Source organism: Polyodon spathula, chromosome 2, assembly GCF_017654505.1.
Source record: "Polyodon spathula isolate WHYD16114869_AA chromosome 2, ASM1765450v1, whole genome shotgun sequence".
Classification (NCBI taxonomy): domain Eukaryota; kingdom Metazoa; phylum Chordata; class Actinopteri; order Acipenseriformes; family Polyodontidae; genus Polyodon; species Polyodon spathula.
Genome location: NC_054535.1, coordinates 108745421 through 108761435, shown reverse-complemented (window position 1 = coordinate 108761435; position 16015 = coordinate 108745421). Strand labels below are relative to the sequence as shown.

The window sequence follows — 16015 nt, the reverse complement described above, 5'->3', positions numbered from 1 at the left end:
ATGTATTGTGGTATGCTGTTGCATCATGGTTGTTTTTTATGATGGAAGCTAATTACATGTTGTCTTTGCTGCAGTTTGGTCACCATTCAAAATGCTAACTTGTTCTCAGCTGCTTTCTTACCTGGTTACATATGGGAATTGAATTGAATTGAATATTCACTCGAGGTACACGCGGCTCAGTCGATTGAATTGAATTGAATGTTCACTCGAGGTACGCGCGGCTCAGTCGATTGAATTGAATTGAATGTTCACTCGAGGTACGCGCGGCTCAGTCGATTGAATTGAATTGAATTGAATGTTCACTCGAGGTACGCGCGGCTCAGTCGATTGAATTGAATTGAATGTTCACTCGAGGTACGCGCGGCTCAGTCGATTGAATTGAATTGAATGTTCACTCGAGGTACGCGCGGCTCAGTCGATTGAATTGAATTGAATGTTCACTCGAGGTACGCGCGGCTCAGTCGATTGAATTGAATTGAATGTTCACTCGAGGTACGCGCGGCTCAGTCGATTGAATTGAATTGAATGTTCACTCGAGGTACGCGCGGCTCAGTCGATTGAATTGAATTGAATGTTCACTCGAGGTACGCGCGGCTCAGTCGATTGAATTGAATTGAATGTTCACTCGAGGTACACGCGGCTCAGTCGATTGAATTGAATTGAATTGAATGTTCACTCGAGGTACGCGCGGCTCAGTCGATTGAATTGAATTGAATGTTCACTCGAGGTACGCGCGGCTCAGTCGATTGAATTGAATTGAATGTTCACTCGAGGTACGCGCGGCTCAGTCGATTGAATTGATTGAATTGAATGTTCACTCGAGGTACGCGCGGCTCAGTCGATTGAATTGAATTGAATGTTCACTCGAGGTACGCGCGGCTCAGTCGATTGAATTGAATTGAATGTTCACTCGAGGTACGCGCGGCTCAGTCGATTGAATTGAATTGAATGTTCACTCGAGGTACGCGCGGCTCAGTCGATTGAATTGAATTGAATGTTCACTCGAGGTACGCGCGGCTCAGTCGATTGAATTGAATTGAATGTTCACTCGAGGTACGCGCGGCTCAGTCGATTGAATTGAATTGAATGTTCACTCGAGGTACGCGCGGCTCAGTCGATTGAATTGAATTGAATGTTCACTCGAGGTACGCGCGGCTCAGTCGATTGAATTGAATTGAATGTTCACTCGAGGTACGCGCGGCGATTGAATTGAATTGAATGTTCACTCAGTCGATTGAATTGAATTGAATGTTCACTCGAGGTACGCGCGGCTCAGTCGATTGAAATGAATTGAATGTTCACTCGAGGTACGCGCGGCTCAGTCGATTGAATTGAATTGAATGTTCACTCGAGGTACGCGCGGCTCAGTCGATTGAATTGAATTGAATGTTCACTCGAGGTACGCGCGGCTCAGTCGATTGAATTGAATTGAATGTTCACTCGAGGTACGCGCGGCTCAGTCGATTGAATTGAATTGAATGTTCACTCGAGGTACGCGCGGCTCAGTCGATTGAAATTGAATTGAATGTTCACTCGAGGTACGCGCGGCTCAGTCGATTGAATTGAATTGAATGTTCACTCGAGGTACGCGCGGCTCAGTCGATTGAATTGAATTGAATGTTCACTCGAGGTACGCGCGGCTCAGTCGATTGAATTGAATTGAATGTTCACTCGAGGTACGCGCGGCTCAGTCGATTGAATTGAATTGAATGTTCACTCGAGGTACGCGCGGCTCAGTCGATTGAATTGAATTGAATGTTCACTCGAGGTACGCGCGGCTCAGTCGATTGAATTGAATTGAATGTTCACTCGAGGTACGCGCGGCTCAGTCGATTGAATTGAATTGAATGTTCACTCGAGGTACACGCGGCTCAGTCGATTGAATTGAATTGAATGTTCACTCGAGGTACGCGCGGCTCAGTCGATTGAATTGAATTGAATGTTCACTCGAGGTACGCGCGGCTCAGTCGATTGAATTGAATTGAATGTTCACTCGAGGTACGCGCGGCTCAGTCGATTGAATTGAATTGAATGTTCACTCGAGGTACGCGCGGCTCAGTCGATTGAATTGAATTGAATGTTCACTCGAGGTACGCGCGGCTCAGTCGATTGAATTGAATTGAATGTTCACTCGAGGTACGCGCGGCTCAGTCGATTGAATTGAATTGAATGTTCACTCGAGGTACACGCGGCTCAGTCGATTGAATTGAATTGAATGTTCACTCGAGGTACGCGCGGCTCAGTCGATTGAATTGAATTGAATGTTCACTCGAGGTACGCGCGGCTCAGTCGATTGAATTGAATTGAATGTTCACTCGAGGTACGCGCGGCTCAGTCGATTTGAATTGAATGTTCACTCGAGGTACGCGCGGCTCAGTCGATTGAATTGAATTGAATGTTCACTCGAGGTACGCGCGGCTCAGTCGATTGAATTGAATTGAATGTTCACTCGAGGTACGCGCGGCTCAGTCGATTGAATTGAATTGAATGTTCACTCGAGGTACGCGCGGCTCAGTCGATTGAATTGAATTGAATGTTCACTCGAGGTACGCGCGGCTCAGTCGATTGAATTGAATTGAATGTTCACTCGAGGTACGCGCGGCTCAGTCGATTGAATTGAATTGAATGTTCACTCGAGGTACGCGCGGCTCAGTCGATTGAATTGAATTGAATGTTCACTCGAGGTACGCGCGGCTCAGTTGATTGAATTGAATTGAATGTTCACTCGAGGTACGCGCGGCTCAGTCGATTGAATTGAATTGAATGTTCACTCGAGGTACGCGCGGCTCAGTCGATTGAATTGAATTGAATGTTCACTCGAGGTACGCGCGGCTCAGTCGATTGAATTGAATTGAATGTTCACTCGAGGTACGCGCGGCTCAGTCGATTGAATTGAATTGAATGTTCACTCGAGGTACGCGCGGCTCAGTCGATTGAATTGAATTGAATGTTCACTCGAGGTACGCGCGGCTCAGTCGATTGAATTGAATTGAATGTTCACTCGAGGTACGCGCGGCTCAGTCGATTGAATTGAATTGAATGTTCACTCGAGGTACGCGCGGCTCAGTCGATTGAATTGAATTGAATGTTCACTCGAGGTACGCGCGGCTCAGTCGATTGAATTGAATTGAATGTTCACTCGAGGTACGCGCGGCTCAGTCGATTGAATTGAATTGAATGTTCACTCGAGGTACGCGCGGCTCAGTCGATTGAATTGAATTGAATGTTCACTCGAGGTACGCGCGGCTCAGTCGATTGAATTGAATTGAATGTTCACTCGAGGTACGCGCGGCTCAGTCGATTGAATTGAATTGAATGTTCACTCGAGGTACGCGCGGCTCAGTCGATTGAATTGAATTGAATGTTCACTCGAGGTACGCGCGGCTCAGTCGATTGAAATGAATTGAATGTTCACTCGAGGTACGCGCGGCTCAGTCGATTGAATTGAATTGAATGTTCACTCGAGGTACGCGCGGCTCAGTCGATTGAATTGAATTGAATGTTCACTCGAGGTACGCGCGGCTCAGTCGATTGAATTGAATTGAATGTTCACTCGAGGTACGCGCGGCTCAGTCGATTGAATTGAATTGAATGTTCACTCGAGGTACGCGCGGCTCAGTCGATTGAATTGAATTGAATGTTCACTCGAGGTACGCGCGGCTCAGTCGATTGAATTGAATTGAATGTTCACTCGAGGTACGCGCGGCTCAGTCGATTGAATTGAATTGAATGTTCACTCGAGGTACGCGCGGCTCAGTCGATTGAATTGAATTGAATGTTCACTCGAGGTACGCGCGGCTCAGTCGATTGAATTGAATTGAATGTTCACTCGAGGTACGCGCGGCTCAGTCGATTGAATTGAATTGAATGTTCACTCGAGGTACGCGCGGCTCAGTCGATTGAATTGAATTGAATGTTCACTCGAGGTACGCGCGGCTCAGTCGATTGAATTGAATTGAATGTTCACTCGAGGTACGCGCGGCTCAGTCGATTGAATTGAATTGAATGTTCACTCGAGGTACGCGCGGCTCAGTCGATTGAAATGAATTGAATGTTCACTCGAGGTACGCGCGGCTCAGTCGATTGAATTGAATTGAATGTTCACTCGAGGTACGCGCGGCTCAGTCGATTGAATTGAATTGAATGTTCACTCGAGGTACGCGCGGCTCAGTCGATTGAATTGAATTGAATGTTCACTCGAGGTACGCGCGGCTCAGTCGATTGAATTGAATTGAATGTTCACTCGAGGTACGCGCGGCTCAGTCGATTGAATTGAATTGAATGTTCACTCGAGGTACGCGCGGCTCAGTCGATTGAATTGAATTGAATGTTCACTCGAGGTACGCGCGGCTCAGTCGATTGAATTGAATTGAATGTTCACTCGAGGTACGCGCGGCTCAGTCGATTGAATTGAATTGAATGTTCACTCGAGGTACGCGCGGCTCAGTCGATTGAATTGAATTGAATGTTCACTCGAGGTACGCGCGGCTCATTGAATTGAATGTTCACTCGAGGTACGCGCGGCTCAGTCGATTGAATTGAATTGAATGTTCACTCGAGGTACGCGCGGCTCAGTCGATTGAATTGAATTGAATGTTCACTCGAGGTACGCGCGGCTCAGTCGATTGAATTGAATTGAATGTTCACTCGAGGTACGCGCGGCTCAGTCGATTGAATTGAATTGAATGTTCACTCGAGGTACGCGCGGCTCAGTCGATTGAATTGAATTGAATGTTCACTCGAGGTACGCGCGGCTCAGTCGATTGAATTGAATTGAATGTTCACTCGAGGTACGCGAATTGGTTCACTCGAGGTCAGTCGATTGAATTGAATTGAATGTTCACTCGAGGTACGCGCGGCTCAGTCGATTGAATTGAATTGAATGTTCACTCGAGGTACGCGCGGCTCAGTCGATTGAATTGAATTGAATGTTCACTCGAGGTACGCGCGGCTCAGTCGATTGAATTGAATTGAATGTTCACTCGAGGTACGCGCGGCTCAGTCGATTGAATTGAATTGAATGTTCACTCGAGGTACGCGCGGCTCAGTCGATTGAATTGAATTGAATGTTCACTCGAGGTACGCGCGGCTCAGTCGATTGAATTGAATTGAATGTTCACTCGAGGTACGCGCGGCTCAGTCGATTGAATTGAATTGAATGTTCACTCGAGGTACGCGCGGCTCAGTCGATTGAATTGAATTGAATGTTCACTCGAGGTACGCGCGGCTCAGTCGATTGAATTGAATTGAATGTTCACTCGAGGTACGCGCGGCTCAGTCGATTGAATTGAATTGAATGTTCACTCGAGGTACGCGCGGCTCAGTCGATTGAATTGAATTGAATGTTCACTCGAGGTACGCGCGGCTCAGTCGATTGAATTGAATTGAATGTTCACTCGAGGTACGCGCGGCTCAGTCGATTGAATTGAATTGAATGTTCACTCGAGGTACGCGCGGCTCAGTCGATTGAATTGAATTGAATGTTCACTCGAGGTACGCGCGGCTCAGTCGATTGAATTGAATTGAACGTTCACTCGAGGTACGCGCGGCTCAGTCGTTACAGTGACATCCTTAGACTGTCTTGGGATGGCTACGTCCCATTCCTGCAGCAACGCAGATGCATTAGCAATGACTGGAGGGATTTATATAAGATTCTATAGCCAATCAAGGCTTGTGGAACTGGAAAAGGTCTACAAGCTGGCAAAACACGTTTCAATGGTTAAAATAAATGTAACCGCATTGCCTCCCGGTCCTGCAGCTTTAAAGACTGAGTCACGCTGGCGAGTCCTGAATACTAGCTCACAATAATGAAGAAGAAAGCAGCTCTGAAGCCTCAGCTTGGTGCAGCAACACCCCCATTTGTGAATATCTGAATTACTGTATTTAAACAGCTTACAGTGTATTGTAAAATACAATTTCAATCAAATAAAAAGACAGGTTCCCTAGCTTGATTTACTGTACATCTTCTAACCAATAGTGCACATCAACAGATACAAGCGGTAAGATAAAAATATTCTGCAAATAAAGATACCCTTGTTTCTCAGGTGGAGAGTAATGAACAGATCTGCAGCACACCTCTTTTGTTTGTTAACAAGGATAGGGCAATACCCAGCCAGGAAAGCCAGTATTTTCAACGGATTGCTGTAAAAACACTTTTAACAGACATGCGGGTTTAGCAGTAAATATGACAGTACAGACCTACTAAATCCATCCCAAGGTCTTTGCTTAAAACAGTATTAACATTTATCAAAACACATTTGGGCTTTTCATAGAGACACCCCATACAGTATGTCTTATGCATGGATGTGCACATCATACGTATCTTAGCTGCTCAAGCCATCGATCCAGTATAGTTAGCGCCCCTGAGCACATTTTACAGTGATGTATTTCAGCGGAACAGTCACATAGATCTCTGTGTTTACCCAAGCAGAGTCTGAGGGGTTGCTAGCACATGGAACAGGTAGGTAGATCACGCCCGTCAGAGGGCAGCTCATTAGGAATGCAGATGGTTTAGGCAGTGAATGGACTGTACAGCACTAAAGTATAAAACAGCTGGTAAATAAGAGAGCTAACGAAAGCAATCTGTTACTGCACACAAAAAAAAAACACCTCATCTAGAAGCGGCTCAACAAAGAATTGAGATTTTATGAGCATGGGGGGGGGGGCAGGCCTCCTGCTCCCTCCCGCTCCGTCATTCCCTCCCGCTCCCTCCCTCTCCATCCTGCCTGTCATGCTCTTCCCCTCTCCCCCTGCTCCCTCCTGCTTCCTCCCGCTCTCTTCCGCTCCGTCCCATTCCCACCTGCTCATTCCTGCTCTGTTCCTTGAGACAAGTTCCTGGGATTGCTGTCAGAACAGCTTTCTTAGTTATTGATGGAGCAAGATAAAAACCTCCTTTGAAACAAAAGCCAAGCTGTGTGAAATTCAGGATTCAGATCCTTAGCTTCTGCTGAGAAGGGATTTTTTTTCTCTGCTTGTTTAATGGTGTGAATTTTAGTATGCAGACAGTTTTTTTTTTTTTTTTTTTTTTTTTTATCAGCTCCAAAATTTAAGTTACATTTTTTGAACTTTTAAATTTTTTTTTTTTTTTTAAACATTTTGTGCTTTTGGACAAAAGTTTGCAATTGAGCCAAAAAAAAGGTTGCTAACAAGAATTTTTCTTATAAAAAAGAACAACAAAACAGCAAAGTCAGATTCTTTTACCCACCCGGGGTTTCCCAGTGAAATGACTACAGTAGGGTCCAGGAATAGGAGCAATCAGGCCCCCAGCTAAATCGGCTGCAAACTGATCACACATTTACTGCATCATCTCAGCATGAGCCTCACTTCAATTCTCTAGGGTTACTATTAGGAGATGTTCAAGCAGCTGTGAGGAAGAGAGACATTTGTTTGCTCAAACTACTGGTTGAGATCGTTTAAATAATCTATTTAATTGAGGGTAGCTTGAGCTTCGAACCCTGCACACATTAACCCTTTGATTGCCACTGCAGACTGAGTAAGAAATGCAACTCGACGTAATTCCCTGTCAGGGGGACCACATTGTGAGTGGAGAGGTCGTAGACAGGCTCCTGGTCCACAGCAGTAACTGTTACACCCTCCCTCTTCTACATTACAACAACAGCAGTGGATGTGTTTAGAGTTACTGCTCTGAAAAAAATAAAAACATCAAAAGCATTTATTTTTAAACAAGACAGTTTGAAACAAAACAATCAATCCAGTTTCTTCTGGTGTGAATTGTTAGCTCAGCAGGGATGAACTCCACTGCCCTCGGCTTACATAAGCTGCTGCTGTACCCTGAATGGAGTGCTTTTCTTATTTGGGTCTCTTCACATCGTGGTCGTTTCCCTGTGAAAGGGAGTGTCTCTTCCAGGTCTGCAGATAACCGCAGGAGCTGAACTAACATGACCTCAGCATCCTCTTCATTAATGTGCTGTGGTTTTGTTCTGCCTGGTTTTGGCAGTGATTGGTCCATTCAGATTCTCTGTTGAAAGGTGATGTAATGTGTGTATGGGGGGGGGGGGGGGATCTTTCCTACCAAACAAGTTAAAAACTTTCATAAAGCCTCTCAACGTCTAGTTTTCAGTCATGATCAGGTCATTAAATATTTCCATATCCTACCTGATGTTCGCGTCCATTTGCTGTGGATGCAGTTTATTTTTATTTTGTTCATGACATGTGGTATGATGAGATGTTGAGCTATGGGTTAAATACTGTACTTCCTTTGTCCTTCCACTTGGAGAGTGAATTTGTCGCCAAACCCTACAAACCTTTCTTATTATTAACCAACCAGCTGCTTCCCATCTTGGCAGGCATGCTTTTCTGCCATAACATGCTTTGACCCAGAAGGGAAACAGTACGAGACTTCCTGAAAGTAAAGCAAACAATCTGACGATTGCTGTGTACCTGCTGTGGTATCAAATGGGTTCATTTTCTAATGAAACAGGTCCTGTTTGTCCTGCAGTTCCAGTTCTATGCAGGTAAAGCACTGGAGTGTTTCAAATCTCTGAGCAGTAGTGCCTGCTGCATTGTTCCTCTGATAGGAGAGCAGGCTGGATGGGAAACAATAATAATTGATGGTGTTTATGCTTGAGATTTGAGCAAAAGTGACTGCTGATATTAGCACATAATTAAATAGATGGGGCCTTCTGCATTGACTGAATAACAGTCACTGTTTAACAATAGCACTAAAGCTAACAAGAAAAAACAATGAGAAATAGCTGGTAAATAAGGGAGCTAACCAAAGCAATCTGTTACTGTGTGCAAAAAACCCCACCTCATCTAGAAGCGGCTCAACAATGAATTGAGATTTTATGAGCGTGTGAGAAAGGAAGCAGTGTGGCAGGGCAGTTAGAGACTCAGAATGCCCGGGGACCTGAATGAACCCGGTTCAAATCCCAGGTCTGACCAAGAACAAGGGGGGCTGCAACTGAGTGGACTGTCTTATAAGTCAAAGCTGGAGACTGAGAGCTTTCAGGAACTACAGTCCTACTGTGTATACACAAAGTGTAAGAGGGTACCAGACTGACCCCAGTGGTGTAAATAAGAGTCGGTGTGCTGATTTTCATATTTAATCAGAAGTGTCGTATTTGATCAGGTCGGCTGAGGATTAGGGCTCATTGCTCTTGAGTTCCAGTAACCCTCCAGTATCTCAAGTGGGCTGGCACAGGGGTGAGCAATCAAGACCTCAAGACCCAGAGTCTTCTAGGATTTCCTTGATTAAAAGTTGAAAGCAGTTTCTGTGTGTTCAAATAGGTCATTTAGGGTCCAGGTGGAACTCCCAGGAGGCCCCCAGACCTTAACGATTTAAGTTGTGCGTCTGTGGTCTTGGTCTAGTAGATACAATCCAAGATATTACGAGGACTACCTTTTTTCACGATTGATATTCACAATTCTACAGCTAGAATCGTACGTGTATTGTTATTTTTAGGTTAAAGTCACATTTTCAGATCAAATCTGGTGTTTTTTTGGTACGAATAGCAAAATGTGTGTGCGTAAGTTTGTAAAGATTTTATCTCAGTTGAGCAAAAGGTTTGCATCTTACTGATTAGTATTTGTTCCACTGTCTATCTCAGTTTTTTTCGACATGCTTCTCCGCCCCAACATATTGCAACCAACTATTCAAAACCCAGTCTGCCCCATGTAGAAACTTGACATTTGAAATAGTTAATGATCCTGTTATTAGAGAGTTAGCAATCCCATTGTTTCTCATGCTTGATCGCAGGGTGTCGAGCTGTTTGGTATTTACAGTGTAGGGTTTTGTATTTGATTCTCCGTTATCAGTGCTTGTAAGCAGGCTCCCTTGCAGTTTGGTAGCAGCATGAGTCACAATGCCTACAATAATCTCACATCATGAAAAGGGCACAGGGCAGGAGGGCAGGAATCCACCAGGAATTCCAACAGCCCTCTCTGTGGAACCCTACAGAGCAAAGCTTCCGCTGGGATAACCAGACTGTGGTTTCACAGGTGAAATATCTGGAAACTGATGCTCATTTTGAGAACAAACACTATATAGGCTGTCATTTTTCCATAGAGTACCATAAAAAAAACAAATAAAAAAATGCACCCTTTAAAAAGCAAATTGAAGCATGACGGCATTGAGGCGCATGGTATACCTGAGTGATTGATTCCACTCAATATTATGTTTTGCTTTTAGCATAACAGAGAAGCATGTTTTACAAAGGGTGCACATTATACAAGGTGTATTGCGTTATACAGGTATAGGGCTGTACAAGGGGTGTTGAGTTATACAGGTATAGGGTTATACAGGTATTGTTATACAATGGAGATGTTAAATTAAACTGCTCTGTCATGCACGTAATGCACATTATAGTTCCTCAGTTTGAACAGAACCATGAAAACAGCATAGGGTTGCAACCAGGGAAATTAAAACAGTTTCCGCAGAAGTTCAAAATGAAACATTTGCATTAAACAAATGTACTGTACACAGATGCAATCTCATTAACTTTGCTGAAATGCACACACAGGTCCCTGTTAATAAATATCGTACTCTGAACCATAATGCATCAAATTAAAGCACTGAATGCGAAACATTTTTAAGAGCAATTTGTGGAATAATGATGAAGTAGCGCACTGAAACAGGAGATGAGAATTGAAATGCCATGTCTCTTCCCATGCCTTGCCAATCTGTTACTCTTGCATGCCGGAGTCAGCTGGGAGAGCTCTCATCCCTTTTTAAACCCATCTGAATCGTTTAGCTGAATGACACTCACTTGGTCTTTCTGGTCTCATCCTGACAGGGGATATTAAGTTCGGGTAACAATCAACATCCTAATAATAATCCCCTACACTACAAAGAATGTGGACCGAAGCCAAAGCTCTGTGAATGTACTGAGCCTCTGGACTTCCATACACAGCAGCCAAGCAAGTGAATAACTTGTTGGGGCTGGAGATGAAATGGCACTGGTGCTGCATTCATTCACTTACTGAGGATCTCTTCAACTACTCTAACTGCACTAGTGATTGTACTATTGAGGCATATTATAAATCACATCCCCATTGGAACCTATTAGCACTTATCATTTCACTGAGAGTAGATCTCGCACGCAGAATGCCAATGACCACACATTCTCAACATTTAAACCACAACAGGTTCTCTATGAACAGGTTCAGTGCGTTAATGTTGGAGTTTCGTCTGTTTTTTATTTAGATTGAATATGTTTATGAGTGTTCAGTGGCTGTCTCTGATCAAGTGGGCAGCGTACTTTCTCTGGCACTCTTTGTATGACAGACACTTGCACAATCACTGAGCTACTCAACCCCACTGCCCTCCACACTGCAGTCCAGTGCTCTAACCACTGAGCTACTCAGCCCCCCCCCCCCATTGCCTTCTACACTGCAGCCCAGTGCTGTAGCCATTGAGCTACTCAAACCCATTACCTTCCACACTGTAGCCCAGCACTATAACCTCCCTCTCTCTCTCTCTCTCCCTCTCCCTCTCTCTCTCCCTCTCTCCCTCTCTCTCTCCCTCTCTCTCTCTCTCTCTCTCTCTCTCTCTCCCTCTCTCTCTCTCTCCTCTCTCTCTCTCTCTCTCTCTCTCTCTCTCTCTCTCTCTCTCTCCCCCTCTCTCTCTCCCCCTCTCTCTCTCTCTCTCTCTCTCTCTCTCTCTCTCCCCTCTCTCTCTCTCTCTCTCTCTCTCTCTCTCTCTCTCTCTCTCTCTCTCTCTCTGTCTAACTGTACACTGTAAAAGACAGGGCCCAGTCTGAATATTAACATTTCATATCATTATATTCCATGTATCCTGGAGAGAGAAATGTTATTTGGGTACCTATAGCTTTGGGATCACTTTCTTAAGACAATTCAGTGCAGTTTGGTACAATGCAAGTCCTAGGTATGAGTCTGATACTGTTAATGACCTACAAGGTCTTGCCTGGTCTGAGTCCTTCCTACATTTCAAAGCTGCTCATTCCTTTATCCCCAGTTGTGCCCTGAGGTCTCAAGATGTATTGGTGGAGCACAGACTTTTCTCCCCTAGGAGCGAGCCCCTTTTCAAACTATGTGAATAAACTCTGCAAATCAATTTCATTAGGGACTTCAACTCTGTCAATATTATGCTATTTTATTTTAATTAAAGATAAAGTAGTAGCTAAAAGGTTCTACATTAATGGTGAGGCAACAGGGATCTAAAGGATACAGTTCATGGGGGAGAAGCAGTGGAAGGGTTGAAGACCATAGACAGCAGCGCTTTACCAGGCAAACTGAAACTCTGGTGCTTTCAGTTTGGTCTAATGCCAAGACTGCTGTGGCCACTGACTGTGTACGAGGTTTTCTTGACAACAGTTGAGAAGCTGGAAGCTTTAATCAGTTATTAGAGATATTATGGGGCAAGTTCAGCATGGAAGAGGAGGTTTTGGTCTCAGTTCAGCTCCTCCTACATGGCACAAGGCAACCCTGGCTCAATAGAGGAAGCTGGTAGTCAATGAGGTGCAAAAGCAGGAGGAGAGGATCAGGTGTGTAAAGGCCATTTCCCAGGCCAAGCAGGGAGAATGGATGAGATGGGAAAGTGTGGAATAACGCAAGATCCGCTGGCAAAACCTGTGAACAATGGAACAGAACAGGATCAGTTTCCTCATCAGATCAGCATATGATGTTCTCCCATCACCACAGAACCTAAACCTCTGGGTGGATGAGGATCATTCATGTCCTTTGTGTTCATCACCTGCAACACAAAGGCACATTTTGACAGGAAGTAAGGTGGGTCTTAGCCAAGGATGATTTACTTGGCGCCATGACCAGGTGCTGCGATGTTTGGCCTTAGCATTGGAAGACAAGCGTAACCTGACTAATAAGTTGCCACCTGGTCATCAAAGCATTACACACAAAAGACAATATTCCTCCGTCCAGGACAGCAACCAAGAAAAGGTGTTAAAATAAAGCCTCACTCAGGACAACTGGAAGCTGCTAGACACTGGAAGATGCTGGAAGATGTTGGTCAACGGCTTATTTTTCCACCTGAGATTGCCACCACTAACCTTCGACCAGACATTGTCTTGTTGACTGGATCAGCACATCTTGTTCATCTTGTAGAGTTAACAGTGCCATGGGAAGATGCTGTGGATGAGGCGTATGAGAGGAAGAAACTTGCTGAAGCAGAACAGCGAGGATGGAGAGTCAGAGTTTACCCAGTGGAGGTGGGTTGTCAAGCATTTATGGCACACTCTACAACCCAGTTTCTCAGTGACATCGGGTTCAGTGGCCAAGAGTTGTGTCGCACAGTGAAGAACTTATCTGGAGCAGCAGAAAGGAGCAGCAACTGGCTGTGGTTGAGATGGAAAGATTCTGGATGGGGAGCTCAAGCACAATTGAAAGAAAGCAACGCTGATGTACAGGTAAGTTAGCTGGACTGAGCTGAGTGGGGGATGATGCTGAGACACCAGAATCACTGTTGAGCCCTCTTGAGGTGTCGTGGGCTAGTCAACAAAACACAGAGGATAGAAGGTGCCCACTTGAAGACCCCAGAGATGTACCCTACTTAGCTCAATCCAGATGGTTGTCATGCTGAAGCGCTGGGGAGACTGCACTGGGTTGATCCCCGGAGCCAGCATCGCAGTCGTTGTGTGTGCTGATGCGCTGGGGAGGCAAGATGAGCTGATCCCTGGAGCCAGCATTACACTTCAGCAATCAACACCAGACAAAAGGATATCTACATCATCAGATGGAAAACAACGCAAATGGATGGAGATGCAGATGGATCACATTAGTTTACTGCAAAGCTACGTCTTAGTTGGTGCTTATCTTGGCGAGAGCCGAGTTCAAATCAGCATGAAGATCAACATCTACTCTCATGTAATGGAAATCATAGTTTGTTCTTTGTAACCATTTAACCCTGTGAAGTAACTTAACAAAATAGATGGTGAGTAAGTAGATTCAAGAAAATGCACAGAGTCCTTTTCTTCAATCAGTTGCCAGGTTTATTGAAATATGCAGGGAGTCTGGTCCCAGGTACAGGACAAACAGAATACTCATCATCACAATGTTTGCATGACATTAAATACCCTTCTGTATAGATGGTCCACCTTCCCTTTCTCTGACACATAACCAATTGCAAAGGTAATTTAATTTATTGTGTGAGTGTGTGTGTGTGTGTGTGTATGTGTAGTCTAGTGTGACAACTTCTGAACTCAGTGCATTCTTCACACTCCCGGAGACAAAAGGTCCATACATCTGCCTTTTGTTATCTTCTTGGGACCCCCTTTGATCCTAGTGGCATTATCTCTTTCGATCTCTCTGAAGTCTTTAGAGCCTGTTCCCTTCTAGTCCACAGCATTGTTATCTCGTTAGCTTGCAGTCAATGTTGGGCAAGAGCTTGTAGACGCAGCGTCTGTATCAATGGTTAGCAGTACATGCAATTTGAACCAAACAGTCTGCTATCTGCAATATTAGTCTCTTCAGAAAAGAACACCAGTATAACTCTGCCAGTCCACATGCGTAGCAAACTGCTAATCAATTCTCGATCCATGTTTTCCAACACCCTGCATATATGAATTTTATAGTGTAGGTCTGTTTTTATTTAATTATTTGTTTTGACACAAGAAACAATTTAAAAATCAAAATATGTTGTTGTTGTTGTTGTTTTTGTTGTTGCTGTAAAGCTGCAGATGCAAGGACAATGTTGTGTGATACACTGCCGTTGTGGATTCTGTCCCTTGTCTGTAAGATGAGACGAGGTTAAAAGCCCTATAACCACAAATGCCCGTGAGCCTGGCTCTGTTGCAAAGTGATTAAGACACTTGCTTGTGATGTGTGGGGTCGTCGGTTTACACCCAGCCTCCATCCTGACAAGATTTCTAATTCAGAATGTGGTTGCACAGCTGGACTTGTTTTTAATCAGGTCTTTGCATATCTAAATCAATGTTTTGAGGGGCTTTGTATCGTCAGCTGTATCGTATTGCAGAAACAGTAGATGATATATGCAAGCATTAAGGCAGCAGTCCAGTGTATCCTGCAGAGAGACTCCACTAACCTTCCCAGAGCCCAGATAAAGGGTGCTGGAGCAGGGGCAGTGGGAGCCCTGATGTCTGCTTGTCCCAATCAGGAGAGGACAGCCGGGTGGTTAATGACTCAGCCTTGAGCCCAGCTGAGGCTCTCTGTGCATGGCTTTGTTTTCCAAAGCCCGGGAGAGTAATATCAAGTCATTTTAAATCAATATTGTTTTTTTTGTCCAAATAATGAACTTTAACATTGCTGTTTATCTTGCTTTCTGATCCGCTGACTTTTTATTTCACACTTTCCTGGAACAATTAGAAAGAAACAGAAATCTATAAGCTCTTTCTGGGACAGCAGCAGAGTAGCTTCCCCTCTGCTGTTCATTTATTTACTGTTTAACCCTCCCCCCCTCCCCCCGCTGGACGCTCACAGGTCAGGAGAGGGGTGGAGGAATACACAACAGTGTCAGGGCCCCATTCAGGTAACTGTAAGTTGGAAAAAGCACTACAATGTATTTTAGGAAAACAGAAATACAGTCAGCATCACCTCAAAAAGACTGCAAAAATGTTGGCAATAAACAGGGTTGGTTTTTATCAAGAATTCACCAATAGCCTGGAAAAATGAGGTTTGACAACAAGTACAGTATGCTTGTTTATATAAATATTGTACTAGGTATTGCATTCATTAATAAAATGCCTTTAAACATTATCTATTACATTGCGGATTATATTGAAATAATGAAAAACATAAGAAAAATTAGTTTTTGTTGTACTGTGTGACTGTCACAAAGACGGCCAAAGTGGGCGGCGTCAGAACCAGGAAAGGAATACACACAGACAGGACGGATGAAGTGAAATGATAAGATGCTTGCTTGCGCCGGTTTATTATAAATAAAAGGGTTTTAACAAGACAAAAGGCAGGACACGGCACATTCGCCAAAATAAATAGATAAACAAAAAATGGACTATACTTAACAACACGGTGCACGGACAGACACACTGACAAACACGGTGTGTTTTAAATACACAAGTATCGTGCTGGTCCCACCAGCACGCAATAGCAATTGATATTAAAT

At 44.4% G+C, this 16015-nt stretch overlaps 2 protein-coding genes across 2 annotated transcripts in view; one reads left to right on the top strand and one right to left on the bottom strand.

Annotated features, from left to right (window-relative positions):
* The window catches only part of LOC121327399 (dedicator of cytokinesis protein 2-like), a 457752-nt gene that overhangs the window by 223062 nt on the left and 218675 nt on the right, over window positions 1–16015 (top strand). The window lies entirely within an intron of this gene.
* LOC121307231 overlaps window positions 1–16015 on the bottom strand; it is a 65728-nt gene that overhangs the window by 27787 nt on the left and 21926 nt on the right. The window lies entirely within an intron of this gene.